Genomic DNA, 17,834 nt, shown 5'->3' with positions numbered 1-17,834 from the left:
ATGAGGTTCCCCACCTCTGTCACAAACCATGGCTTACTGTAATGCGCAGACCAGGCCATTAGCTGCATGGCAGACAGGAGTCTATTCTATGAGAGTTGCAAACCTCAAATGTCTGAACGCTGGCAGCTTAATTTCAAATACTGCTGTGATTGTGTTTAACTAATGCCAGTAGGATAATGTAACTTGCTTCTGGCATTTTGCTAGGGTTGCAATTGACACATAGCAAGTGCTAAGTTCAGGCTACAAGATTTAAGCCCTCTGTTTCTTATTTTTTTAAAAAATTGAGCTGAAAATGTTAAAACGATGTATTTGGTTAAATAACTACTAACCTGATACTGTAAATCAGAACTAAATCAGTTTTATCCTTAATGCCAGATAGTCAGCCAAGTTGTTAAATTCTAGTTTTAAACAGCCACAACCAGCCCAAGATGTCTGAGGCAGACTAGCAAATGGCACTATGACCTCATCTTCCTCACTGTGGCTCCCCTACCCCCAATTTTTCCACTGCAACAGTGGCAGCACAGGTGCTCTGACAAGCTTATTGGGTGGTCATCTCCTACCAATGAACCTCTAGGAAGACTGGGCAAAACAGCTAAGGACATCTCTAGGACTGCCATTGGGTGCTTCACTGCAGCAGCAAATATACTATTTAAAGTTTATGAATAAATTAAAACTTCTATTACGTTTGCCACTGCAACCGGATGGCAGGTTCTAGCAGGCACACCCAAGCCCAACCTTAGTCTTTTCTTTCTTGGATGGAGCTGGTGCACAATGGCAGAGATGCAGACATATCTCTATGGACAGCCCTGGAAATGTCCTAGCAGCAGGGGTGGCTGGGCATGATCCACTACCCTTCCCAAGCCACTGACTGAGCCAAGAGGCTCACCTTGGCTTATGGAAGCAATAGCCCTGTAAACACTGTAAACTGGATAGAGAAACAGAAGTAGAAACAGCTCTACTATTTGTCTCAGTCAGATTGAGAGGTTAAATAATATTTTTTTTAAAAAAAATTAGCAGCTGACAGAAAATAGTTTTTCACAAACAAAAATACTGAATTGAGGTCAAGTATCTCGGCACAGCAGGGGAAGTTGATTAGACACTTCCATACCTGAAACACGTCTGTTTTGTTCTTTAATAAAGTGATCTCCATCTGCTCATGCCCTTGGAAATCTTTCAGCACTTCAGCCTGCTGTGCTCAAACCCCACATAAGTCTGTATTTTCCTGCTCATAATTAGCTAATTATGTTCTAATCAATACTGTAGATCCTGATTTTACCATGTAAATCAGATAAATGAGATAATGGCTGGGGGTCAATCTCATTCTATTTACAAAGCCTAGCATGCACGTCCAATTTCATTACATTGTGCCTACCTGCAGAGGAGGGAATCTTATCAGCTGGCCTGCAGAAGTCTTACAATGAACATGGGGGTGGGGAGGAGGACCTGGGCTTGTCTAAATGAAGAGCTAAAGAAAAATGGTGTTTTTTTGCATATTTGTAAGTCACTGTAGAGAATCTAAGCTCTGAAGAATAATATATATATATAAAGAAGAATCCTGAATTCATAAGACAGCTACAACCATCTTTGGCTCTCAAAGTAATTTCCTAAGAACTCTTTATTAATAAACGTAATCTGTAAAGAAAACTTCACAAATGTTGCTTTGCAGAAGGTTAAATAAAAACCTCTCTCACTTATACATGTACCCTGGAACAATGCCCACAGAATTATTCACATAGCATACAATATAAAAACAGCAAACAAGTAAATTTTGTATACATGTTGGCAATGCTAGGTATCGTGACTTTATAAAAAGATATACAAAATTTCCACAACATGAAGCAGTAAAGGATTGTTCTTAATGGGCATCTGAATACCTAATTGGAATGTCTTTAAACAGTTGAACCAGTTTAGGATTTTACACCACCGTAAAAGTTATGGACCAGCTCTCTTTTAAAATGCAGCAACAAGAAGCAGATGCTTTCAGGCACAGATCCCAAGAGTACTGTTCCATGCCACCAGTATCCATCTCTACATATTAGTTAAAAATATGCTTTAGAGCAATGACAGCAGTTGGACAGGTGTGTGTATAATGTTTCTTTTTGGTTCAAGCCTAAGTTAGTATTAAGATAGCTCAGATATAAAGCAAGATGAATGCTAAGCATCTCTTTAGTAAAACTGCCCCACTATTGATATTTTAATACAGAATATGAATTCAGCTGTTAAATTTTCAAGCATTCGTTCTATGCTGAACATTTCTAGAACCACTTCTTCAAGTTTAACACACCTATTTCCTGACACCATAGGATCTCTTCAACCTTTTCATCATTCACTTCAGCATTTGCAAATGCAGAACTTTAAAGTCATATGCCCATCCAGTAACATACGTCTAGCAGCCCACCATGAATTACACAAAGTAGTGGTTGCAAATAGCAATACAAATACATATCAGTTTGGCTCCATACATCCCAAGTTGTCCTGTTGAATAATGACACGACTGCATCTCAACACAGCATAGTGCAGTTTTCTTTAGAAGCATCTGATTATAACAACACTAGCAAATCCAGTCTAATTTAAGAGAAACAGAAAGAAAAGTTACATAGAAATATATCTTCAGATACTTAGTACCTGCATTTAATGTTTTACAGTGCAATGTTTCTTACAGTCCAGTAACACTCGTTAGTTGCTGAATGCTACAAAATTGTAGCACATTTGTGTGTAGTGACCTAGCAACAATGCTAACCAAAAGACGTATTGATGACCCCCAAACCCTTTGACTAATGAATTTTAAAACACACGCATTTAAAAAACTCATAAAAATGTTTCAGCATCAGCCCTGTTCCTTAAGGCCATCCCTTAAGGCCATCCCGTTTCAGCCATGAGCAAAATGTCCAACTTAAAGAGTCCAATCATATTCTGAGGGCATAGAATTCAATGTAACGTTTGACTGCTTCCAACGTCAGTGTTTATCTTTCATGAAGTCAAAGGAATCTCTCTTAACTGAAAGGGCTGTATTCCTCTTTACAGTCATACCTTGAATCCTGAACGCCTTGAAAGTTGAACGTTTTGGTTCCCGAATGCCACAAACCTGGAAGTGAGTGTTCCAGTTTGCAAATATTCTTTGGAACCCAAACGTCCAACGCGGCTTCCGATTGGCTGCAGAAACAGCCAATCGGAAGCTGCACCTAAGTTTCCAAACGTTTTGGAAGTCGAACGGACTTCCAGAACGGATTCCTTTTGACTTCCGAGGTACGACTGTATTATGAAAGAGGGCTCTGAAGCTCAACTGAGAAAGTCTAAAAACTGAAGGCAAGCAGCAGTGTGTATATATAAGGTCAGTCTGTAAGCACCTTAATTATGATTTCCCAAATTCATCCCGAATAAATAGTTCAACATGCACAGTGAACAAAGAACACTTTACACGCATACACACAACTGCTCTTACACCTAAGGTAAAATCTATGTATTTATGTTAAGAAAAACCAACTGCTTCCTATGAATCTGCCCAAGGCAATGTAAAATAAAATACACAAACACAATTCAGGCAGAGGTAAATTCCGCATGCATAGTGAAAATCATACTACTTGGTATTGGATGGCTGGACTGAGGCATGGGAATCAATACACCCTTTCCCCCCACAATTTAATGTATTTCTTTTTATATCAGTTATTCTTGATCACTAAGCAGATATTTACTAACAACCTTCTTATATTAAATGGGAATATATACTATTTAAGCTCTACTCAGGCTAAGACAAAAAAATGTATAAATTTTCTGGCCCAGAGTCAATGTTTTCTGACCACCAATTCAAGGGCTGCTGAGCTAGTGTAAAGGCAAGAATACTGCTTCCTTAATATGATATCCAGTGCAACACTAGTGGAAGCCTGTTTTGCAACAGGAAATATCAGGGCTATAGTAGTCTGCTGTACAACCAGCCACAAGAACCATACCAGCATCTTGCACCTTCTCTTGTGCCAGCAATTCTGGAGAAAAAACTCTTTTAAAGAGGTAAATAAGCATGTAAATATAAAATGTTTTAATGCAGAATGAGTTTTATATTCACATGCCAACATTTATACCAAATCTTAGCCAAAACATTTGATGCATCTAGCCTCTTTTCAGCCGATTCTAATGTGCATATTTAAATCTAGAACACAATGTTATTACAGTCTTGACAAAATGCTTATTTCAAACAGTATAACCAAGGAGATCTGGTTATTTTATTGAACATATCCAAATAAGATACAGTGTCTAGCCATAACCATGAAAATACACTAATGTATCATTTCCTGTTATTTTATACAGCTATTATTATTCTAATTTCCAGGTTTATAACTCTGGTTATAAAATATACCTTGCAAAATGCTCCAAGATACCGCTGTATTTTCATATACCCAATGATTTTCAATACAATGGCTGTGATCCAACAAAATGATTAGTGTGCATAAGGAAGACACCCACCTAGTGGGAGGGTTCTTTGACATTTCCTGTACTGCAGAAGAGCCAAGCCAAATTTCACTTTAAAATGCAGCTTGCTTTTTCAACAATGATGACTGGAATACTTTGAGCAATCAATATTTCAAAGGAACCTTGCAGTTCTACCAGCCCCATGAGTATCTTTGTTGGATCGCAACTTATATACTTCAGTGTTACAGGTACAAATGCACAAACAGCTTTGTTCAAAGAAAGGCAAAAATAAGCATTTCAAATGCTTATGCTGTCTAGTAAATTATCTGAAAAAATTACAAGTCTTAAACAGGAACACAGGCTGCTACTGGATATGTCTTGTTCAGTAACACTGGTTGACCAGCTTTTTGTTCTTCCCCAAATTACCATGCAGTAAGCCCACAACTTATGCACATTTAACTTGTGCATATCCAGCTATTCCTGCTTGGCATAATAATAATAATAATAATAATAATAATAAGGTGGGAAGGGACTGTCTGATAGGTAGAAAAAGGGTTTGGCAAACCCACCCACTGCTGAACACAATGTATATTGACTACATACAATTTTGGCTTTAGGCACAACACCCAGAACGTAACCTCTACATATGTTGCAGGCTTACTGTATAGGAATTGTTGCTGGCTTTCAACGGAAGCACCCCCAGTCCAGAACACACAAACCCACTGAGACAAAGCCACAAGATTTGGGTTCCCTTCTTCTCAAGCCAAATGTGTTCACTCAGTGACTCTTTCAACTTAACATACTAATAGGTACAAAGTCAATTATTATATAGCAAAACTTACTTCATCATGAGAATGTATGAATTTTTTTTTACAGATATCCGATTGCCACTATACTGAACACTTACAGAAACAAGCCTTTTACATATAGCTCTTCAACATATTTATATAAGAATTTGCTTATTAAGAGGCACAAAAAGTAGAGCAGCCAACAAATGACAAAGCATTGCTTTTCCTATTCAACAACATCACATAAAGTATTTAAGTCCCATAGGCTCTTGTCACTCTTCAGTGACTCTAAATACTGTACATCATCATTTGCCAAAGACTAGCAACGGGAGACAAAATTACTTAATAGAACATTTCAGACAAGACATTTATCCAGTATTTTCCAGAAATGCACATACCAATGTGCCTGATTAGTGCAAAGAAAAAAAAATTCAAGTAAATTAACTGCCTTGTCAGTTCAAGTAACATACCAATCGGTTACATTCTACAAGACCTGGCAAGCAAACTCAAGTATTTGTCATAACTAGGAATATGGAAGGGATAAATACACTGTTTTCCTTTAGTTTGTGTTCTATTGAAAGTCTTATCCACAGCTTAAAATCACATTTATAAAAGTAGTTTCCAGGACTGCCTCCGGGGATGAGTTGTGGCAGAGTAGTGTCTCATGAAGAGTATCTACACAGTAAAGTGATAAGAAAAAAAGATTAACATTTACCATTTTTAACGGTTCTAGTTACTTATGAAACATTTCAACATCACAGCAGATTGAGACTGAAAAGAGACAATTTAGGATTAGTGTTACATTTCCAAGTGCATATGGAAGTGAATTAGCCATTAAGTATCATCCATTTCTCCTCGTTCATAGTGCTTAAAAAAAAGAAACTGCCATTTAGGTGTGGAAAATGGAGAGTGGTGACCTTTCGGCTATATAAAAGATTTTAATTAAAACAGACATGATTATACAAAGAGAGCAAGCTTCTGCTTGTCAGAACTCTTAACTATATAGCACGATAATATACCAGATTAACTATACTTCTTGTGTCCAATCAGGAAAGGCAGGAGCTGATTGACAATTACAAAGCAGCACACAGCGTTCTCACAAAGCAATTGTTTTATAATGTCAATAGGGCATCTATAGTTACTGAGCTGGATCCAGAAACAAATGAATGGAACTCCACTTGCACAGTGGGGCTTTTTGGACTCATTCCCTCCGTATGACAGCCTCCACACCAATGAAAAGCTTTTGAGGGTCAAGGGACAGTGATGAGGCACAGGGGCTGCAGCAGAGAAATTGCATTTCCGCTTGCACAAGACCTCTGCGGATCCAGACCTCTGAGTTACAGATTCCTGCTTTTTCAATATTTATTAGGAAATATAGCAAGTCGGGTTTACTGTGATTTCTACGGCATTTATATGGCAGACACTGCACATGCCAATCACATTATTTCCCTTAATTCCATCATGTTTCATATTTAAAACTTTTAACACTGCAGGAAAACTTTGGGAAAACTTACATGTGCTCTGATTAGATTTTTTTTTGGGGGGGGGACCTTGAACTACATACGCTGATAGTTGCATCTGGTGCGTTAACACGGAAATTTCTAACAAAGGGAAACTGAAAGGCACTTGCATATTTTACTTTTCACCTAGCAAGACTCAGACAAGAATTATGATAGTCTGACAGTGGGTATCGGACTTCAGAGTAAAAAAGGAAACATGAAAGATGCCACAGGTTTCAATGGATAATAGCAAGAAATAATTTCAATAGGCAAATCAGCTGAATTCTTCTCCAATCTCCACTTCAGAAAGACGACATGAGGAGAACTCCTAAATCATGCACACCAAATAATGGGGTTTCCATTATATTAAAAAATGAGGAGCTAAATATGAACATTGCAAAAGAAAAGACAGGTAAAGGAGGGTGTGGACTAAAATTCCACATCCAATGTAAAAAAGTCAAAAAATGTTTTTTAAATTGTTTTAATGCAAACATAAGCAAAAAAGAAAAAAGAAAATAACTGCTTCGGCTCACAATAATACAAAGCAATTTATGAATTCTGACAAACATGTCAGCACGTGATGAGACCTTTTCCGTATTAAAAATTGCAATGGTGAGAAACTGCCCAAGTGTTTTGTCTTTATCTACTGATAACAATGCTGATAATGTATGCACATAACCTGTATATATATATATTTGTTTGCTATATTCAGCCCTTGATCGAGACTGTTTGAATTGAAAAGCAAAAAACCAATACCAGAAACATAGAATAAAATCAAACCAAGTAGACATAATGAGTACAAAAATGATTTGCTTTTAGGAAACCGATTTTGCACACCTTGCCACATGTCCTTTGTCACTGACAACCCTGAGAAATCTGAAGTCAGAAAATTGTGCCAACAAGTCATTCACCACCTAAATGGAAGAGTACTGGTTGATTTCATGATTAGTTCCTTTACATATTGATATGTGTGTCTTCATTCTTCATTTACTTATCTAACAAAATGTGTGGACAACATTACCACTGAACACAACCCCCTGTTGTGTTTCCTTTCATTAGAGTGAGATGAAAATGTTATGCTAACTTCCTTTACTCAATGCAGTTAGGTTTAATAATAATAGTAATAATAATTTATTATTTATACCCCGCCCATCTGGCTGGGCTTCCCCAGCCAATCAAATGATTGCCTACCTCAGACTCTGGTCAAATTAAGGAACTGATGGCAACGGATTGCATCTTTGTTAAAACAGAAAACAACCAAGCAATATATTTTAATACTACCTAATCAAGGTCTCAGATTACAAATGTGAGGCCATCTGGATATATAAACTTGTTGGCCCTGTTTGTACAATATCAGATTTTGTGAGCAAGATGCACATATTACCGATTGGTAGAAAACTGTTGAGCTGGAAGACTTGTATACTATTTTGTACAGTTACATTTTAACTTCACACCTCCTGTAGTTTTAGATTTGGTTCCTTCTTGAGAGTACCATTTATGTAATAAGATCCTCTACCTTCTGAGTCATATATGGCTGTTTAGATGTGACAAACAGGTTCAAGCGCTCTCCCCAGCCATGTGAGCCATGTGGTTGCAATGCAAGCTCTGCTCATTACTCTAAAATGCTGCCATTACCCGCATTTTTAACGAATTGTCTGACAAATCACGCCACCATGAAACCATCTCTGTATGGGTATGTCTGTGTGTGGCCAACCTAGGCTATGCCAAAAACTCAATCACTTGAAGTGCCATAAGCAAAAAGGAAACTGAAATCCAAAAAGGATTTTGAGAAGTTGCTGGGAATAGAATGAACTCTAATTAGCTGACGTGTTTGGTAATTCCACCCCCATTCAGTTCTGTAGGGCTCCACCAGACTTCTGGTAGCTTAGTAAATTAAACATACAGCTGCTGGTATCCACAGCAACCCCATCAGCCTGAGAGGGCTAAATCAAATGGAATTTGGACATTTGCTGTAAAAAATATGTATCATTACATTTTGGGGTCCAAGATAATTAAAGCCATATTTAGCCTAGAATCAGATCATTGCCTAAAACTCGCAAAACCCTCCATGTGCTAATATGATCCTCATAGCAATTGTGGAGTGCCTGGCGTGCTCTGGTCCATGGGGTCACGAAGAGTCGGACACGACTAAACTACTAAACAACAAGCAATTGTGGAGATACACATTATTCCACATCTCTAGTTCAAAGGGATTTAAATTAAACATACAAACTTATTTTTGTTGTAAAAAATCCTTCACAGTAAAGCAATCAATCTGCAATAAGGTGTATGTCTATGCCTCTGACTACATATTTTGTTTGCCTTTAGAGATATACTGTACTGTCTAGCTCAGATAGGACCATGGATGCTTTTCTGAACAAGTTGTTTCTCTTTCCTACACTGTTTTACAATTCATTTTTTATCGTTTTCCCAATGCTGATAGCTATGCTGGCTGCTAGACTGAGGAACGGGAGTCATTTCTTTCCTCCATTTCAGACACATCCTGAATGTAATGCATCTTCTGTGACTAGCATCAAAGTTTGTATACTTAAGTTCTAGTATTTTAGGTTCAATGGTTAATCCAGTACTGGCCTCTTGCAAAAAGGAGGGGAAAACCCTTATCTTCATAAATAAGATGTAGCGGTGGGGAAGGTGGAAATTTATCCTGACAAGTGTCGGGTTCTCTTCCTTTCACTCTATAGCTTTGTCATGGAAATGTCTTTTTCTCCTTTCTTAGAATTGTTCTGATCAATTTTTGACAGCTCCCACATGGATTCTGTGACTTTTGGTAGTCTGTAACTTCTCTTCTGAATTGTCATCTGTCACATATGGTGACCAGCAGCCATGTAACTATCTTTCCAGGAGATTTTCATTTTTTTAAAAAGACTGAAGCTTTTTCAAATTGCTATGGCTGCTTCACTGCTCCCACTGCACATGATAGCTACCTCCATGCTATCTTTATAACCTTCTCATCATGATTTCCTATGACTCCTGACATATTTTTATTGCACTAGACATGAAATTCTTGTGTTTTTGTTTCTCCCCTTTCCTCAGTTAGAAAACAGTTTACTGTAACTACCTCTACAATGAAGATAGTTGTGCTAGTTTATTCTTTGGTATAAGCATGCATAGTTAAAAGATGAATGACACATAAACTTTTAACTCAGAACTGAAAAGGATGAAGTGTAGCCAAATGAAGGATAGTGTGTGAGCATTTGTCCCCTATCTCAAACTATTAACACAAACTTTTAAAGTAATGTAACACATCCTGTCAAACAGTAAGTTCCTGTGAAGGAAAATCTAATCGCAGAAACAAACACAAAGTGTAAGAACATTAAAACCAATTCAACAAACTCAAACAATAAAACCATCCAGACAAACTCAAAAACGACACAAACATTTCATCAAATATAAAAATTGATCTTCCGTAAATGACTAGGTTACACCTCAGGTAAAGCCTTCCCAAACACAAATGTCTTCAGTAGTAGTCGTGTACTTTTAAATAATTGCACATTTGTCAGGAAAGCTTGAGAATTTCAACAGTTGTGGACTAAAACATGGTGATCATTTACAGATACTGAGGCATGTAGGTTTGCACTTGTATGCACAAACACAGCCAATTGTTTTATGATATGACTCAAAATAATTGCATACTTCTCATAAAGGCACCATATTTACATTATTTGTATTTCCTTATGTGGAGGCACATAATATTAAATATCAAATTATAAAACTATAGAGAACTAAACAGAAAACCATGAATGTGATTTCTACGAACCTGCACAGTATTATTTGTCGCTAACACAGCCATAGTATTTAAAATTTCAGTGCATGTATTTGTGATTACTGTGTCAAATTTCTTTTGGAATAGCCTCCCTGCTCCCTTTCTTGGATATGATACTCCCAGCTGTGTTTCTATACTATATTAGTTCATGGCTTTAGTTTATTACATTTTCATCATGTTGATCATAAGCCACCTTGAGTGTTGCAATATAGTGGAAAGGAAGGATAAGTGTTTTAATCATTTCATAAACATTTAAACAACTATACTAAAGACGTAAAGTTATTAAACAGGAGACAGATAATTGATTACACACACACACACTTCAGTCATCCTTCTGTGCATGACACACAGTGTGAGGATGATATGCCTTTTAGTCCTCAGAAGACATGGTATTGAATAAGTATTCTAGTGCAATGTCACAAATTTTGGCTGGCCATTTTCCCCATAGCATGCCTTAATATATTGCTTAATCTGTTTTCCCACCTCAAAATATTTTTAATTAATTTTGCAAAACCAAAATCTATCAGGGTAGAAATAAGGAGAACAAAGTTAATTATTCAAGAGTCTGTTATGTCTTCCAAAAAAATGACCCTCACAACACCAGCAAAAGAATTACAAATCGGCTCCACCTCTGGGTGGGGACAGGGTGCGGTCAGGCTGCCTAGACTCCCACCTCAGCGTGGGGGCGGGACAATGTCCCGCTGGGGAAGACCCTGGCCTCATCAGGTTGCCAGGCGGCCAATGAGGTTGCTTGGGGGCAAGACCGGGGCCGATTTAAGCCACGGCGCAACTCCAAGGCTTCCCTTTTCAGCCTTGCGCCGCAGTGCTCAAGTCGATCCACATCTGCAGGGCTCCTCCAACTGGTGGTTTACTCTTACCAGACTTCCTGCAAGGGGGGCAGGAGACAGATATAGTCTGTTGTTGCCAACACCTAAGCCAATACTGCTCACATTCTGTAACCAATAAAGTTGTGGCCTAAATTTTGCCCATTAACATTAAGCTAAATTCAGCGTCCTTATGTCTTTAGTCTCCTGGGGGGTGGCTTGGAGGCCTTGACACGCAAAGGGAACTGTAGCAGAGGCAGATTTAGGGGGGCACGACTGGTTCGGTCACGCGGGGCGCAGAGCTACAGGGGCACTGCTACTATGATTTAGAATAGAACATGAGAGGCAAGGGGCACAAAATCTTGGCACTGCACAGGGCGCCGCTGAAATCTGAGACCCCAAGGTCCAGCACTGACTGTAGTGCCACTAGCTTGCAGTGAAGAAAATCCAATTCTGCCAATACATGTGTGCATCACATTAGGGGAAGATACCTTTTTCTGTTTCCCTACTTTACAAACTATATATAATTTGAGATGTGTATAAGCTTCTGTGCTTTACAATAATTTATTAGGGGGAGGGGGTTGCTCCCAATTAAAAAATGTCCATATTTTATGGCAGGAAGTACTATGCCTGCTACTGCAATGCACCTTTCTAAACTAGTTTCTGAATACACACACACACACACACACACACACACACAGGATTATGAAGAGCAAATATGGGAGAGTGTTGAGCTGAGTGTCACAGGCCAATATGGGAGGTTTCAGTAATTAGAAATAATGTGCAATTTCTGCAACAGGAAAAGAAGACAATAGAAATTAACCTTATCACAGGAGATAAGTACTTTTTTGAAAAACACAATAAAAAGAATGAAACAAAATCCTTCGTAAGCTCGGCTGCAGGAAAATCCTACATTTAATAATTTTACAAATTAGGCTTCCTGTAACAGAATTCAAAACGCATGACTACTCATTCCTTCCCAAAGCCAACTTTTGTTTCTCTTTAATGAGAAAAAGGGAAAGTCAGCAAAACAAAATGTCACCGTTAAATCATTTGGCAGCATTTTGTGTCAAAAATGTAATGGAAAAGGCACACATCATAGGAAAGGTTACTGTTCTTCCAGAACATCTTTTCGCTTGGTTCAGGGCTCATCCCTCTCCACAGCAGTGCAGGCACTACTGCTGCCTGCTCTCCCCGGGCTTAATGTGGCAGATGAAGGATGATGGCATTTTCAGCAGACCACAGTGCAGTGATTTTAGTGGTTATCTGACTGAAACCGATGCTATGATTTAGAATAACTGCTCTGTTTATGTGCAGTGGTAAAAGTCACTTACTACACAATCCTGCAATGTCAACTCATTGCTTCCATTATATATTCTCTTAGAATAGTTTCATCGCAGATATGAAAGTCAGCGGGAATTAAAAGAAACTGCCTGCTACTTTTGCAGCTCCAGAAGGAAAGTATGCCATGAAAAGATGCAAAACATTAATGCCTCACACACAAGACTGTCAAGCCCAGATACACTGTAATCGCTCGTTGCACTGGACTTTCAAATACTACTATTAGCACTTAAAAGGCAGCTCCCATATATTTTGCATAACATTTTAGCTATTTGTATCCCTCAAAAGAACTAAAAACAATTCACAAAACATGCCCATTTGCAGTTCTTTTAGCACTACATCCTGCGCACAGGCTTTTGGTAATATCAAACACCATCATTGTTAACACTACAAAGAATGTGCCTCCTGACATTACATAGAAACACACGAAGACTTTATACTAATTCAAAAACATTGACCCATGTAGCTCGGTAATGTCTAGACTGACTACCCTCCAGAGTTTCAGACAATGGTCACTCCCTACCTTTAGATATGCTGCGGATTGGACTTTCATTATACAATAAATATCCCCCCTCCAATTATATTTTGTAATAATAACACACATTCTTTATTATTATGCTCCAAAGAACCACAAAGAAAGAAAGCAAAGTGCAGCAGATATATATATTTAACATTATTGATTTTATATTTAACATTATTGATTTTAACCCTACTATTTTGAGGCAGTATCTAAATTTATACTTCACTGTGAAAACGAGCATAACATATGCTTATGCCACAATAAGGTTTCACTCAATTACTTATGTTTATTACAGATGTAATTTTAAAAATATGGATTGGATCCAGGCTTAGTCATGGCTAAATTCAGTCCCATTGATTTCTATGGGGCAACACTCAACACACTTGATTCAAACTTAACCATTTTACTCTGGAAGCACTCTACTAAATGAACTAAAGTCTTGGGGGGGGGGTTTGCATTAGTCAAACTTATAACAACCAGCATTTGTGCAAATTCACAGTCTTTCTATTAATTATACTGCAAGACCTAGATCCAAAGCAATAATGGAACTGTTTATGCCACCTGTTGGTACGGTCCAAATCCAAATCCCACTTTCCCCCTCCCACATCCCAGGAGCTAGCAGAAGCCTGTTACATGAACGCCTATTGCTCAGATATCCAATTAATGCTATTTCAGATGTTATTTGTTGTTCAGAAGTATTTATTCCAAAGAACAAGAGACATCTATATTATCTAGTTTCCTGATGTTCAGAGATGCCTGCTTAGAACGGAGTTTTCCTTCTGCGGTTGAAAACTCTCTCCGTTCTTCCACAAGTTTTGTTGGCAAAGTGATATGCAGCAACGAAATAAATCAACCAAAGAAGCACATAGGTAGATGCTACATCAAAACAGAGTAGGGTACGAGCAGTAGGACAGGGACTTCTCAATGATAATAGAATGCTCCACAAAATGATTCATCTATAAATGTTGACAGCAGTAATAAACAAGGCCTTGGAGTGCTGTACACATTCATAGCAATGCTCATTCACAGCCATTAAAATGGATACACTTGCTTAAAAAATGTTATCTTAAGCAAGGCTACAGTATTCGTTTAAAATAACTCCATGGTGTTTTGACATTGCTCTAAGTTTATTTCCTCAGATATTCTTTAGTCATTTCTTTGTCACGAGTTTCCCTGTAGCACTTTATACTGCAATTCTTTGCATCTATGTAGTACTCTCGAAGGGACGCAGGTGGCGCTGTGGGTTAAAGCCTCAGCACCTAGGACTTGCCGATTGAAAGGTCGGCGGTTCGAATCCCTGCGGCGGGGTGCGCTCCCGCTGCTCTGTCCCAGCGCCTGCCAACCTAGCAGTTCGAAAGCACCTCCGGGTGCAAGTAGATAAATAGGGACCGCTTACCAGCGGGAAGGTAAACGGCGTTTCTGTGTGCGGCTCTGGCTCGCCAGATGCAGCTTTGTCACGCTGGCCACGTGACCCGGAATTGTCTCCGGACAGCGCTGGCCCCTGGCCTCTTAAGTGAGATGGGCGCACAACCCCAGAGTCTGTCAAGACTGGCCCGTACGGGCAGGGGTACCTTTACCTTTTATGTAGTACTCTCAGATCAGAGAACAAAGAAATAGTTAATGTGTATATTTGAAAGAGTCACACCCTTTCAGATAGCTGGGGGCGGGGGGAATCAGATATAGAAGAGGTGGAGAACCTCCCCAACCCACCATGAGAGGGGTTGCAGTCCTTTAAAGGTAATGTCAGGAACTGCATGCAAGTGGTGTGCATCGCCACCCCACCCTCATTCTCATTCTCTCTCTCTCTCTCTCTCTCTCTCTCACACACACACACACACACACACACACACCGTCTTCTTTCATCCACAGTAACACACAAACACATCCTTTGCATTCATTCATTTTCTCTCTCTACCTCATCCAATCTGCTTTGGAGAAAACCTTCCATTGTGGAAGTTTCTTCCACAATGGAATTAGAAAGCTCTAGAGGCCCAATCTGGATTGGAACCCTGGTGTGGAGGTAGAAGAGCGTTAAACCTTTGTTCCCTGAGGCAGTCTTCTGGATTGGACCTACTGCACTTGCAATTTCCATTGGAAGAAAGAATGCAATCACTGCAATGGATTCTTTGGGGGCAATGTAATTTGCAGGTGCAGAAGCCAGATCTGTGCCAGGGTCACAGTGGTAGTAAAAAGTTTTAAGCTCCTCTAATGTTAATGTTTTAATGTTGTATTTTAATCATGTTTTTAAGTTGTATTCATTCAACTTGTTTTTATTATTGCTTGTTAGCCGCCCTGAGCCCGGCCTTGGTTGGGGAGGGCGGGGTATAAATAAATTTATTATTATTATTATTATTATTATTATTATTATTATTATTATTATTATTATAATATTATTATTATTATTATTATTACCCGTCCATACCAGGATCCCATTCCAGATCAAGCCCCTATCACCTGAGATTTTCTGCTATTCGTCCTCTCTGCAACCAGAGCAGAATGCAAAGAGGAGGAGGGTGGCGAGGAACAGAGGCTCCAAGGACTGCAGTGACTTACAGGCCAGCCAAAGGTTCCCCATCCCTACCTAAAGTTGTACTGTCAAAACGTTACAAAGAATCACACACGGCAGTATTCACTACTGCAATGGCAACCATATTTCTATGAAAAATCAGTGGCAAGGATCCATATAATCAGGCGCACCTAAAATGGGACTTTAGATTTGTGTTTCTGAAAATGCAACCCATACATCCTTACTTTGCCTCAGGGCAAATAACTTTAGAAAGGGAGGAGACTTTTGAAAGCAGTTTGTGAAATGGCTTGGGTAGTGCTGGTTGGGAGTCTGCTCTTTAGAGGGAGAAGGTTTCAAATTCTGCAAAATTTTAGGCGAGCCCCTGGGATTGTCTAAAGCAGCTGAATACCTTTCAGGTCTCTTTGATAAAGTATCAGATGGTTGAAGTAGTAGCCTCAACATAATTTTCCCCCCATAATCAAAATCTATAACGCTCCTGTTTAAGCAATGATGGTCAAAATCCCTGGACTATCTACTACTCATTCCTACAGATAATATTAATGCAGCTTGAATAGTATTGAATTAAATTAACTTGTAACCCATATCACCCATGACAGATAGAATTAGCTATAAAAAAGGAGAACAGCACGGCACTTTTTTTTTAAGGAAGCAAAACAAACTCTCAGACTGCTACATATAAACAGTATAGATTTAAAAAGCAACTCTTTCCTAACTTAAAATTTCAATGTATGCATAAGCAACACCCCAATTCATGTTTCAGTGACTGAAGTTCAACCCAAACAGGAAAATTCTGAGTTACTCAAAGAATGTCCTGTTACAAGAAAGAATGTCGCTAAAACTGCAGAGATGTTCTCATTGTTGCACAATTCTATCATGTAAAATGTGATGAGAATCAGTTGTTGTGGTAAATGTTTTAAATAAATAATAAAAAGAAATAAATTATGAAATAGGGGAAATGCTCAAACTTGTTAGTCTGACAAACCTTCAGAAGAAATGAAAATCTGTTACGGTGGGTAAGTCACCTATAATGAGACCCTGCGAGTTCACTTTATATAATCTTGGCATATGGATCTAACATTTGAAAGGTGTTTGGATTGATAATAGAGACTGCAACAAGACACAAGGGAGAAGAGCAGCCTTACTGGTATTAAGATATAAATGCCATAACTAGCACCTTAAATTGCATTCTGTGGGCTAAAGAAAGACATCATAGACCTGGTGCATAATTGCACTGTTTCCAAGAGACCACTGTAGTATATTCTAGCTGTCAAGTTATGGGCCTAGAAGCACTGCAAGTCTGCATACTTGAACAACCAGTAGAGGCTGATCCCCATAAAAGATGCCTGCTTCCCATTCACTCCAGGTCATGAGAACTGCCGGTTGAAATAATTTTAAGCCTTGTGTAGATTCAGCTTCAGCATCCTCACCCATATAATGTCTCCAATAATACATAAAGCACCATGAATGTATTTGCCTTCTTATACAAATAACATTTCCAACAACTATATTGACAAAGACACAAATGAAAATATCACAACGTAACACAGGGAACAACCATCACTTAGTATTTTAGATGAACATAGAATCATCTTCTCATTGTCTCATAAGTTCAGAAGTCTCACACTGGGAACCACCAGCATTTAGGTTTATAAGAGCAACCTCCAAAGTTTCTTGGGAAGAAACTATTTTTAGCAGGTGAGCTTCAGCAATATGGTGAAGTTTTCACATGAGTCAAGGAGGCTTCTTAGGACAAAGGAGCTGAATTGATTATATACATCCTCTTAAATACAGTCTGTTTCTGAGAAGCAAGATCAATTCAATCGATAATAGTTTTAGCCACTGCTGAGAGATAGAAGATATTCTTGTGACCCATTTTTTAAAAAAACAGTGCATTCTTAAAACAAAGGCACCCTACTGACAGATGGTGGAATTTTACTTCTGCCCAAAAGATATATATTTAATAACAAGCCTTGATGAAATAATAGGGCTACTCAGACAACTGTTCCAAACTTGTATTCCTGCAGTCCCAAACACTATCCTCCTGATGAAAAGGTGCGAGAAAGGAAAATTTAGAACTTCCGGAGGCGGCGCGAACGGTAATGGCTGCCCTTTCCTAACTGGGAGAGGGAAGCTACGCTGGAAAAGGG

The 17,834-nt window shown here is 38.7% G+C and overlaps 1 protein-coding gene across 10 annotated transcripts in view; it reads right to left on the bottom strand.

Moving 5' to 3' along the window:
* Positions 1-17,834, bottom strand: part of PHF14 (PHD finger protein 14) — a 136,152-nt gene that overhangs the window by 60,311 nt on the left and 58,007 nt on the right. For 2 of the 10 annotated variants that reach the window (XR_014556735.1, XR_014556736.1), the window contains exon 17: positions 1,373-5,867. The exons of the other annotated variants lie outside the window; for them this stretch is intronic. The gene's annotated coding sequence lies outside the window, so the exon portion shown is untranslated. The remainder of the gene's footprint in view (positions 1-1,372; positions 5,868-17,834) is intronic. 10 annotated transcript variants of the gene reach the window in all.

The sequence above is a fragment of the Podarcis gaigeae genome (genome assembly GCF_964106915.1).
Source record: "Podarcis gaigeae genome assembly, chromosome: 12".
NCBI classification, from domain to species: domain Eukaryota; kingdom Metazoa; phylum Chordata; class Lepidosauria; order Squamata; family Lacertidae; genus Podarcis; species Podarcis gaigeae.
This window is presented reverse-complemented; position numbering and strand designations above follow the sequence as displayed.